Source organism: Notolabrus celidotus, chromosome 4 (assembly GCF_009762535.1).
Source record: "Notolabrus celidotus isolate fNotCel1 chromosome 4, fNotCel1.pri, whole genome shotgun sequence".
Lineage (NCBI taxonomy): Eukaryota > Metazoa > Chordata > Actinopteri > Labriformes > Labridae > Notolabrus > Notolabrus celidotus.
The window spans coordinates 15708262-15720449 of NC_048275.1; the positions used below are offsets into that span (position 1 = coordinate 15708262).

The window sequence follows — 12188 nt, forward strand, 5'->3', positions numbered from 1 at the left end:
AGGTCAAGAAGTATTTGACATGACCCCTGACCCTATCATCATTGCAGTAATTATGCTGGCTGAGCAGCATTTCACTGCTTTCTTTTCAATCTTTCAACTTTACCAGATAAATCTTTGCTCGGAATAAAGTTGGTTCCACCATCACTTGAACCACCAGTTATCACAGGGGTTCCCAAACTTTTTCAGCCCGCAACCCCCAAAATATAGGTGCCAAAGATTTTCGACCCCCACTGTCCCTCAAAGTGATTTAATGTGGCTTCATTTAGCTGGTCTGCAGAATATAACCCTACCTAAGTGGCTGTGGTTCCTGTGCCATTATGAATTAACCTACTGCTACTGATGCTTTTGACAATTAATTGTTCACTAACCCTAAACTAAGGAGTCATCTGGCAAAAAGAAAGGTAGAAAATTAAATATATTGTCTATTTTCAAGGTTTTATTTCAAGGTTAGCTACTATTTTTGTCAATATATTTTAAATTAACTATTTTTTAGATAACTTAAAGAAAAAAACATTCTGGAAGACATCTCAAGACCTCCCCATTTGTGTCCTGCAACCCCCCAGGGGATCCCGACACACACTTTGAGAACCCCTGAGTTATCGGATGTTATTGTAGCACTGTTTTAAGTAGTTGATTCTGATTGGTCAGAGACAGTTCATGCAATGGTCTGTTATTTCTCAATGGCAGACTGCTGTTAAGAAGAACAAATCAAAATGTAATCAAACTTCATTCTAATCAGGGTTTCAATCCGACATAACAACCCACTCACTATACATCATCACTTATTTCGATTAATGTGTCAATTTCTTCATTCTGATTGGTCATTACTAAACAGTTCATAGCAAGGGTCTGTTTTTTCTCAGTAGCAGACCATCATTATGAAGAACAAGGCTCTTCGTATTAGGGTCCTGCTCACCCTGTCATGATTCTAATCCAATTTAACAACCCTCTCACACATTCACTTTTAGGATTTCTGTCTTCTGCTCTTTGTAGTGACCACAGTGGTGTGTATCTCTTTAAAAATCCCTTCACCAAGGTCTTGTTTCACACAGATTAAAATCACCTCACTTGGAGGTTTGCACCCAAACAGCCAAAAAGTTTGGGTGAGCTCAACTAGTTTTGCAGTTTGGATGGTTTATACATTCTGTGTTGTTGATGGGAGGGAGCTCAAAACACTTGCACACTTTGGCCAGAGACTAAAGCAGCTGCTCTAGCATTCTACTCGTGTCGCCTGAGTCGCTGAGATAACACTGCCTCTGCAAATGATGGGACTCTGTGACTGTTAACAAACAGCAAGCAGATAAGGTTCAACACAGAGCGCAAGACCAGATTCCTCCCTTGGTCTGCTGCCAGTCTGGTTTGTCTGATGGTGGATCCCGCAAGCCACAGATGAATGTGGCCAGGATTCATTTCACAGCACTGCGAGGAAGACAGAGACAAAAGAGCAAAAGACTTTGTCACATATTGTTACTATTTCAAAGTACAAATAAACACACAGACCCACCTACCACACACATGCTTCCATCAAGCCCAGTGGGAGATTGTCCAATTTTAAAAACACAAACAGAAAGTTTGCCAGATGTATAAAATTTTCAAGTTGAGATATGAGTCGTAAGCTGTAGCTGCTCATGTTTGGGGTTTGCAATTACATCCTCCAGCCAGTGTTTATGAGAGGGAGGTGCGGTCTTTTTCCACTTGAAGAGAATCAGTCACAGAGCAAAGTGTAGCAAAGGCCACAACTGGGACTTGGTCTGAGGGGCTGGGATCAAAAAACTCTGTTCATAAATCTTTCTGCAGACAAGACAAAAACATATGGCGGTGGGTTCCTGGTTCCCGGTTCATGCCCACATCTTAAACAGATATCATCTACAGGAAGAAGCTGACAATATGATGTTGGTTGGATGGAGCATGTGAAGTACAATAAACTGTTGTAGCTCTTGTTTGATGCATATTTATGAGGAGTGAGCTATGAGTAGACTGATGACATCGCAAGGACTTTTCTAACATATGTGGGTGTAGCTGCTCTTTGCATTTCTCTTTATGGATATGTGGGAGCTTGGATAAAAGACACTGTTACAAAAAGCGAGGGAACTGTCATTTAGGTAAACAAACATTAGATATGCTTGAAGAAGAGAATGTAAAAGAAATATCCACATACATAAATACAGTTATTTGCAGTGTTGCGGTCTATTTGGAATATAACTGTGAAGCCGAGCATTTGAATTTCGAGCAAAAGGGATATTGAATATGCAAAAAGTCCCCTATGGAGGTGTGATTTTACTGCCTCCTTTTGTGCTGATTTTTTGTAAAACACTGACATTAAAAGTAGATAAAGGCTTCAATTATGCTCAGCAGACCAGCAGAGACTCAGTTGAAGAAAATCGCTGGTGGCTTATGAGTGAGTATATGCTTCAAAATGCCACAATTTCAGCTGGAAAACTCATAAATAAAATAACTTGTGTACCAGAATTGTCCCAGAAAAACTTGAACGACCTTTTACTGTACAAATAGAAATGAGGAAGAAGTAAGGGCCGTTAAAAACTGGGCTTGTTTGTGCAGCCGCTTGCAACAGTGAGCTCATCCTGCCGTTCTCATACTACAACATTTCAGAGGGAGAAAGTTTAACCCACACTCACTGAGCAATGCTGGACTTCTGCTGTGTAGTTTTTAAATATGCACACAGTGTACTGACATGACCACTTTGCTTTGGCTCGTCAGCTGCCAAAGATATACGATGATGTCATGCAGAGAGTTTAGAAACATGACTGTTGAGATCTAAATGAGTTAGAATGACTCACCGTGTTATTGAATTTTCTAATAGGTTAATGAGGCCCAGTCACTTCTTTTTTAGCCTTCTCTGCTACATAATTATGAGATAAGACACATTAATAGTTGAGAGAGGAGATCAGTGACCTTTCATCCGGAAATTGCTCTTCTGTTTGCTAAGTGAAGTGTGCAGGAGAAATCCATAAACAGGGATACATTTACAATTCACAATTGAATGTTGTTGCACGAAGTATAAATGTTTCATCATTTCATTGTTCTTATTTTAATCATAGTGAAATGAATCGCCATTGCAGTCTTACTCCATACTCATTGAAAAGGAATTCAGCATTTAATGGTGTTCATTAGTTTTTATAATGTTGTTGTTTTCATTGATACCGTGTCAGGAAGTCTCAGTGTTAATGCCTCATTGTTGTAAACTGACTAAACACATCATCCAGCTCCATAAATCCCCTCAGCTTCAACTTCATTTGAAGTTTGTTACAATAATCACACAGGGTTTAATCATAGAAAATAAATCTGAAGAAAGGCATTCATGTCTTCATAAGCTTAGCACAATGACTGTATATAAAGAAGGATGACTTGTCTTTACCTCCTTCTATTGTACATAAGTGAAGCCGAAATACCCACCATGACAGGAGCTGAAATGTTGGTGATGACATTTGAAGCCAGAGATTGCACAGAAATGATTGCTAGTAAAGCCACAGTATTGACATCCCGCCCCTTTCTCTAGCCAAAACCATAGACTGTATAAAACATGGACGTAGCCTCAGTGACATCAACATCCATGGCAGAAAATGCAGACTCAACCTAAATTTCAAGATGCAGAAACCCGGCTTAAGAAAAAAATCCTTTGTCGTGTAATTCGGTTTTAAAGTTTGACTCATGTCCCACCTGTTAATATGGAGGCTTGGTCTAACACCTATGTTGCAGCCAGTCAGCAGGGGGAGCTCCAAATGGTTTTGCTTAACTTCAAGGGAGCTGTCATATCCTGCATCATTTTATACAGATTATGGTTTAATACCTGTGGAGGATTTTTTCGGTGAATCTGTGGAACGTGAAGTGTCTTATAGTTTGTATTTTGATTTAGTGTTCTGCAACAGGGTCAGGTTAAGCTTTCTTAAAAACTTTTGTCAGGGGCGCTGCTGGCCTAGCGGTCTAAGCGCCCCACATACAGAGGCTACAGTCTTCATCGCAGGGGTTGTCGGTTCGATTCCCAGCCAGTCGACCATTTCCTGCATGTCTTCCCCCGCTCTCTACTCCCCACATTTCCTGTCTCTCTTCAGCTGTCGTATCAAATAAAGGCAAAAAATATAACTTAAAAAAAAACAAAAAAACTTGTTGTCAGGTAGAAGAAAGCAACTGTTTAGCAAAAAACATGTTAGCAACTAGCCAGTAATGTAGTATAGCCTTTAAAAGCCATTGAGGCCGACATTCTCTTCAGGAGGTGGCGGAGACCAAACACAGAGTTAAAAGGAGGTTGCATTTTTGACCTACATTCCTCGGATAGCCAGAAACAAACTCCTGATAAAACTTATGTTGTGGTAAGTCTGCTGGGTGTGTTAACAGACAGTTTTTGCTAACATGTGCACAGTCAATATTGTTGTGGTAGCACCATAGACTGTATAAAATATGGACGTAGGATCCGTGACGTCACCCATCTGTTTCTGAAGCGCTGTTTGTAGGCCAATCGGCGGCGGCAGCCATATTGCTGCTGTCGAGCGATTGTGACGTAAAGAGGCGGGCTTTGAGCCTCCTAGCTACAGTCTTCCCGCCTCTCAATCAAGTAGCTGTGCCTCTCATTTGAAGATTCGTAATCTCAATATCTTTGAAATTGCAACGTTAGAAAAAAATTCACCCCCCTCACAGTGAGAGCCATTCGAGAAATGAGCTATCCAGACTATACTCGTCTTTTGTACCAGGCTGTAAACATGTTTATTTCTGCTGTAAAGATCGTCTTTTTCCCATTCATGTGTATGTGACTTCCGGTACTTCCGGAGCCAGCCTCAAGTGGATCCTCGATGAACTGCAGTTTTTAGCACTTCTGCATTGGACTCGTATTTTTAGACCGGAGGTTGCCGCTTGGGTAGCACTTTGCTCTCCTGCTTTCAATGAGTGCTTTTACTATGAAAGCTTTAAACTTATAGGAATGTTCTTTTATGGACTTCCTTTGTGTATTGTATGAAAGTAAGGCTTAGATATAGCTATATTAAGATATTAGTATTTCTGCCTCAGAGTGAAAAACACAGTTTTCATAGTCTGAGGTTTGTGGTGGGGAACATTTTGTTGTTTTTGAGCTAGCATAAAACATGGAAATATGGACCCACCTTAGTTCAAGCTTGACTTGTTTTCTGCCAAATTGAATTCCCAGAACTATCAACTTAAATTCACAGTTTTCTGTTGACAAAACCAATAATTTCACATACCAATCCAGAACTCATTTCCTTCACCACAGGTCTGGTTTCTTTTCTTTTTTTTTTGTACAATGACAGCCTACTTGAATGTTAAACACATTGTTGCAGAGCAGTGAAGCTTGCTTGACTGTGTTTGGGATTCTCTCAGCTTAGACTTGCTAATGGAGGAGAGGACAGCCTGCATCTAAATGACGTGATTATCAGTGACGCTGCCAGCTGTAATCAGGGCCAGGGCGCACAGAGAGAGATCTGCAGAGAGGTGCTTTATGCCTGGATAGACAGGCAGAGCGTGGAAGCGGTGCTTTTATTTGTCTTTAATCTCCCTCAATGGTGGAGCGGAAAGAGAAACAAAATGAGAGATAGAGGTGAGAGTGAGAGGCGAACAGGAGAAAGATGACAATGAAGGAATTATTTGGCTACACATGGACGTCTATGACAAGCATGTGAGCCCTGAAGAGGGATCCGTGTCATAACAATGAGCGGAAATCAGAGGGACAGAGGAGAAGAACAGAGGTTTGCGTGGACATTTTGAAGTGGGGATTTCTTTAGAAGTTGAGCTAACGCTTGCATCATGTGGACGTGGGGAGAAAGCTCAGTGAAAATATTTTCAAAGTGCTTTCCTGTGTCTGTATGTGAGACTGGGCAGACAGATGAAGCCCAGCAGGTAGCTCTGGCTTGACTTTAAGGCCAAGAGGTCACCACGACTAGAGGTAGCATGTGAATCTTGTTATTTTCTTGTCAGAATGACAGAGTGTAAGTAAGGTGAGAGGTGCAAAAAGTGTCATTATCTGAAGAAGTTTTGCAGAGGAGAGGATGGAGAGTCTTGTTAGGTCGCTTCTGGGTAAATGTTTGCAGAAAATTTTGCTTGGGTTTTGCTCTCCCTCCTGATATTTAATTACCAAAGGCCTCTGCCAGTGTTGCGGACTAACATTTCCGTAAAGGTCAGATGTGTCTCTTCTGTTTAGCTTGGACTGAATGCATGTCAGTCTGCAGTGCAGCTCAGAGGCAGAGGACGACAGCTCGATGTCAGTCAGAGAGCCCACATATGAAGGATCCTTTCATGGCCGTCATGTGACCAATGCCTCTACTCTCTGAAGACTTATTTCACTTTCCATGCAGACTGGCGCTTCCTCCTCCTCTGACCCCATCGCCCCCACATGCTGAGATGATCAAACTGACAGGAATCGTCTGCACTGACTGCACATATGGCTTTTCATCCAGGAAAAGCTGCTTTGTGCTCCAGAGAGTGTATCCCTGTTTGTCAGTACAATGAAAGGTCTCAGATTAAAGCTACAAGATCATTTTGTAAGGCACTGCATCTTTTGCTCCTCTTGCATTTAACAAGTTCCTGCTCCACAACATCATACAAATAGTAGGTTTGTGTAGTTAAAAAGAAATTTCATTAATTTGACACATGGAATCAAATTAACTTTCCTCAAGGAGAAAAGCTTAACCTGGTAAAGTAGCTTTAATTGTCTCCAATGGCTCTGGAGAAGACTTATTTTAGATAAGTTGCATAACAGGGAGGTTTAAGTTTTGAATTACTCTGGCATTTATGGGGCAGAGACTGCTGGAAGAGATGCAGTTTAGTTTCATGATGTGAAATGTAGGATTTAATACTTCCAAAATCCCTGTTACTTTGTTGTGAATTTCTCTAACGTTACCTACGCAAATACAACATTTGACTCCACTAATACACCATGATATATTTTTTTGTTGCTAATTTATCAGTATATTACTGAATCTGTCTGCAAAGTGGGGGATGAAAGAATAAAATCATTGTGGAGAAGATGAACTTGAGTGTAAAAATATCTACCTGTAGATAATTTCTTTAGGTCAGCAGTAACAGAGAAAGCTTAAAGCTCCTGTGAGGAGTATTTTGGGGGTTTTGAAACAGACTAAAATGAATACCAATGCCTCTGTATGAGCTACTTAAAAACTACTGGGACCATTGGAATACACATTTACTAACTCTCTGCAGGTATTTTTCATGCCTGTAACTTCTAACATGGGGTAGGCGACAGACCAAAACAGTCTTTTTTTTTTTTTACATTAACCATGGCAAAGACTTGCTATAATTGATATATTTAATGCTTAAAGGATAAGACATTTTGGATTATAACAACACTACAACATAATAAGGACAAAATGAGCTAAAAACTAAGTGATACTACTTTGTCCACAAAGTAGGGGCGCCAAAATCAACACAACAGAAAGTTCCTCACAGGAGCTTTCTGTAGTGTTTTTTGAAGCGGGTGTATATGAGGTACTTGTCAGTAGTAAGTGTATTAACCAAAGGGGATGACGTTCGATCAGTGCAATGCAGGCGGTAGAACATGTACATACATGTTCTACCGCCTGCATTGCACTGTCCTGTTCGTGAATGGGCTGAGTCCATAGACTGTATATAAAATGGACAGCGTTGCTCCGCCTTTTCCCGTTGTACGGTTTTTAAGCAAAAAAACTCTGTTCCAATGCACAGCCATTGTGCAGCCAGAGTCTGCGCTGTAGAGAATTTTCTGTGGTTGCCAGGGTAATTTCTGTGTTGCCATGGTAACTAGCTCCGCCCTGCAGCGTAGCAACACGGGATCATATGGATTTTCTCTCTACGGCAGCTGTCAATCAAAGCAAACCCGGAAGTAGAACCCCGTTTTTTAATCTCTAATAACTCACGAAAAATACACTTTTCAGAAAAAAAGAGGCCTTGAACACAAAACAGTCAAATAATAACTTCATATCACCACAGCATACGGATGTGAGAAACATTCGTACGGCATGTATTTATTTTTTAAAGTTCAACTGCAGCCCCATTCAAATGAATGGGGGAGACAGAGTTTTTGACCTATACTTCAGCCAGCCACCAGGGGGCAGACATTTTGGAGGAAGCTTCAATTCCAGCCAAGCGAGATGCACCCCTGCATTTGATCAGTGCAATGCAGGCCGTAGAACATGTATGTGTCTTGTTCGTGAATGGGATGAGTCATCATGACTTGAGCTTGAGTCTTCAATCAGCAAAGCAAAGCACTTAAAACTTCTGAATGGAGCGTTCACTTACACTGGCTTTACTGTCCAGGTCAGACATTCTTAAAATTAGCATGGTAGAGCAGACCCTATCTGCAGTAGTTGATATCCAAGCATCTGTGGGGGTTCTCTGGTTGTTTTCTCAACAAAGGGCTGACCAGCATCCACTTACTATTGACAAGTACCTCATCCAACCCCACATAAAAGAAAAACAACAACAAACAACATCCCTTTAATGTCCCTTAATGCTTTCTTTGATGTTTTATTCTTTGAAAGTTTTGTTCAGGTCAAGCTGGCCCTTCTCACACCTGAACAGATGGTTCGGTCCCACAGAGAAGTTAAAATGTAGGTCAGTGTTGTATTTTAGCAGGAGAGCTAACTGTGAGTTTTTCTCAGTCTTTTACTTTGTTTTACTTTCGTATTCTTCTTCCTGTGTGATATGGAAGATAAATTATCCATATCTTTCACTGGCTACTGTCTTTATCAAACATTTGGTGTGAGGAACCTTTAGTTTGTGCTGAATTTGGGGAACCCTGAGGACAAAGATGTACATCTTATCTATTTGCTGTTTCTGTCCTGTACATGCAAAGGCTGTATTTTCAGTCAAATATATCACTGAGTGAATATTTGCTGCTGAGAAAAAAGTCTGTTTCTTTGGCGTACTGTCAAGCAGCTTGTCTGACAATTATCACCTCACAGCAGTTACTGACATTAAAAATTATGATGTGAAAATTTTCAATCATGTTGCTTTCGTCGGTCCTAAAGAGGCATCACTGTCAATTTCAATCTGTTTCACACCCAGTTTAAAACTCCTCTCAGGGGCTTTGAATAGGGAAGGCTTACTGGAAACTTAAATGACATGTTTGTCCTTCAAACGTTTCAGACAGCCAGAAGGGTGCTCACTAATTACATTTTCAAAAACTGTTGAGTACAGCCAAGTTAGTTCCACCCCAGGAAGCTCCACCTGGAGAGTGTGCAGAGCTCTTCACTTATATTATCCAGGGAAACCTACACCCTCTGCTCAGCTAATTTCCTGGACACCAGAGTGGCTGTATGGTCTCAGCTGTGATAATATGCACCTTCAGTGTGGGTCTGTTGCAGAGGAGATTGGTACATTTGAGCTGTTTCTGCATTATTTAACGCAGAGTGTATTTATTCATTCAAAACTGTGACTTTGTATACTGGTTTTGTAAATTCTGTTGTTGATTGTAAGCATTTTGATTCCTTTTGAGGCTCGGTAAAGGCACAAAAACATTTAACATTTAAAGCCCAGATAAATTGATTTTCTCAATCAGCCTGTACTCTGAGGAATAGGTTCCTGAAATGAAAACACAATTTCCTGCCAAGCGTAGTTTTGATTAGCTCACATAGTTTTCTTTTCCTGTATTTTTTCTTAAGCTGAGCTCTTCTCATTGGCTTGCAGGAGACACAACACAGTCACTCCGATCTGATAAAGCCACTACCACACTGTCCTGAAGAGGAGAATAAAATTTGGTTTGAGGGTAAAAGTTTTGCAGGATATTAACCAGAGCTAGTTTTCTCTTCTTTATCTTAGCATTTTTACATGTAGTCATAAATATTGTGTAATGTTATAAATGGGACATAATAAAATCTGAGACCACAGTGGATTTATCACAGTGCATTACAGTTCACCAACAAGTCACTGTCCAGTTGCATTGCTCCTTACTCCTAGCATTTTCCAGACCCCCACAGTCAGCGTTTGCATCACACCAAATGAACAGTAATGCAATCTTGTCTTTCCTGTTCTTGTAAATTAAATTCCATTACAGACATTCAGCCAATGACACAGCAAAATTACCTCCCCCCCTGTCCTTGATTTGTTCATCCTCTTCCAGGCACTGCACTCCTTTGTGTATCATCTCATCGTAGTTATCGCTCCATCAGGCAGCAGGTGACAGAGAAGTCAAATATTCCTGCAGCATCCCTGGACACGCACCTTCTCCGACGCTGCATCTGTTACCAAAATGAAGTGGACACCTGTTACCTGGAGGGGATGTCTGCTGCAAATTAGAGGCTGCGGCTCTATTATCAAAGCCCTCATTTGTTCATATGCAATCATCGGCCACTCTGGACATCAGTCAGCGATAAATCACTCCAAAGGATTTCTTGGTTGCTGTTATGGCTTATTGCTGTGCCCTCTACTTAAAATAGTTGAGCATATAAATGATGGAGCACGTCTTAATCGCTCACTTGTGGAGAGCTGCATTTAATTGGCTTTAAAGGTCATGTCATTTATGAAAACTCCAACAGTTATATTGCAACACTTTCTGTTTTATCGAGGGTCACTCATCTTTGGTGGACTTTTATAGGTATACATCATTTTTATTTAACACCATAAAATTAATGGGAGACATGTCCAATATATGGTCATAGACTAAACTCTGTCCATTAAGTTTGTTTCTGGTTTGTTTTTAAGTCTTTTAGAGAGAAATCACTCTGCAAAGGAACAAAAGGTACATGATCCCTTCAAAACAAATGCTTTCTCTACAGACTTTTAATGCGGTTGTTTTTTTATTTCCTTTTTTTTGTAGAGGTTTTATACAGCGGACAGGTTGATAAATAGAGAAGGAAACAAAGGAGGGAGAGTGTGCTTAAATGAGTGTGTTCAGGGGCTCATTTAGACGCACAGATTCACGCACACACAATGCTGCTTACATTACTGTAGGATCTGAGAAGGTTGCTGGGAGTTACCGTGCACTGTGTTTTTACTGCACCTGAAGTTGGATTTATGGCACCCAGCAGGCATTCGGCTTGGCTTATGCTTCCAGCAATTCAACTGTAGTGGTGCTTGTGAACATTTAAAGGCGATTCATGAACAATGTTGTTTGAGCCTCGAACCAAAGGTAGTTTCCTGTCACTGTGTGATGGACTATAAAGATTTCTTGAACCTTGAAGGACAGATTCAAAGGGGCGGTGTAGCTTTTTGAGATTGGAGAATATTGCTCTTGTGTTTGTTCAATGATTTCTTATACTTAGCACTTTTATTTTTAGGGGCATGTTAACTTACAACCACCTTACGCACATCATCTTTTATAAAGCAGATTTCCCTGTGTGTTAGGGTGTTAGAGTCAATGCCTTAAACCAAATATTAAACCCAACATATTACAGTTATGTGTGTGTTTCTAAGTTTTCAAAGCTGCAGATTTTCCTATGTTTTAATTGGGATTTACTTGACTTTTAAATGTAATATCTGTGTGCAATTCTGATACAGCACAATAAGTTTGGGAAATGAAGCATAGGAGGCAAAAAACAAACAAACAGTGAACAGGTTTGTTTTAATCTGCGTGTAGCTCATTTTTAGTATATACTTGCGCAACACTGGAATGAGGAATAACATGCTGCAAAGAGTCAAAGGTCAGTGTGGAACCCCAGGCTTACTACAGCCTCTGTACATGGCACACAATTTAACCCCTGGGCTAAACTGGCGCCCCAATGTTGTTGCTTTTAACATTTATGTTTCCACTGGATCTTACATATGGAACTCATTTGATCCAAATAAATCCTATTTTCCTCAGTAATGAAACTCCAACCGACAAACATCCTTACTTTTACCAGTGATAGTGGACCTCTATGGAAAACGCCCTCTGGTTATTCCTCCAGATCCCGATGCACGCCTGTGTTCTGTTATCAGTGGCAGTCCATGCTGTTTACCGAGGACGTGGTCTTCTCCTTGCCATAATTTGATCTACATACACAAGGAAGCATTCAAAGGTCTGGCTCTTTTTATAGCCCTGGTAAAAACGACCCTAACAAGTGGATTATGGGTGCAGACAAGGGCAAACAGAGACAGGTACATTTGCTTTTGGGCAGCGAGGGATGAAAGCGGTCAACACTCAAAGGTGAATTGAGTGAAGTGGACACGGTGGTCTCACCCCAGGGTGGCCGTTAGAAGAGGATGTGTTTGTGTTGTTGGGAAATCTGTGTTCTCTGATTTCTGCTTTCTTTCCC

The 12188-nt window shown here is 40.7% G+C and overlaps 1 protein-coding gene across 1 annotated transcript in view; it reads left to right on the plus strand.

Moving 5' to 3' along the window:
- The window catches only part of adam12 (ADAM metallopeptidase domain 12), a 124560-nt gene that overhangs the window by 75661 nt on the left and 36711 nt on the right, over positions 1-12188 (plus strand). The window lies entirely within an intron of this gene.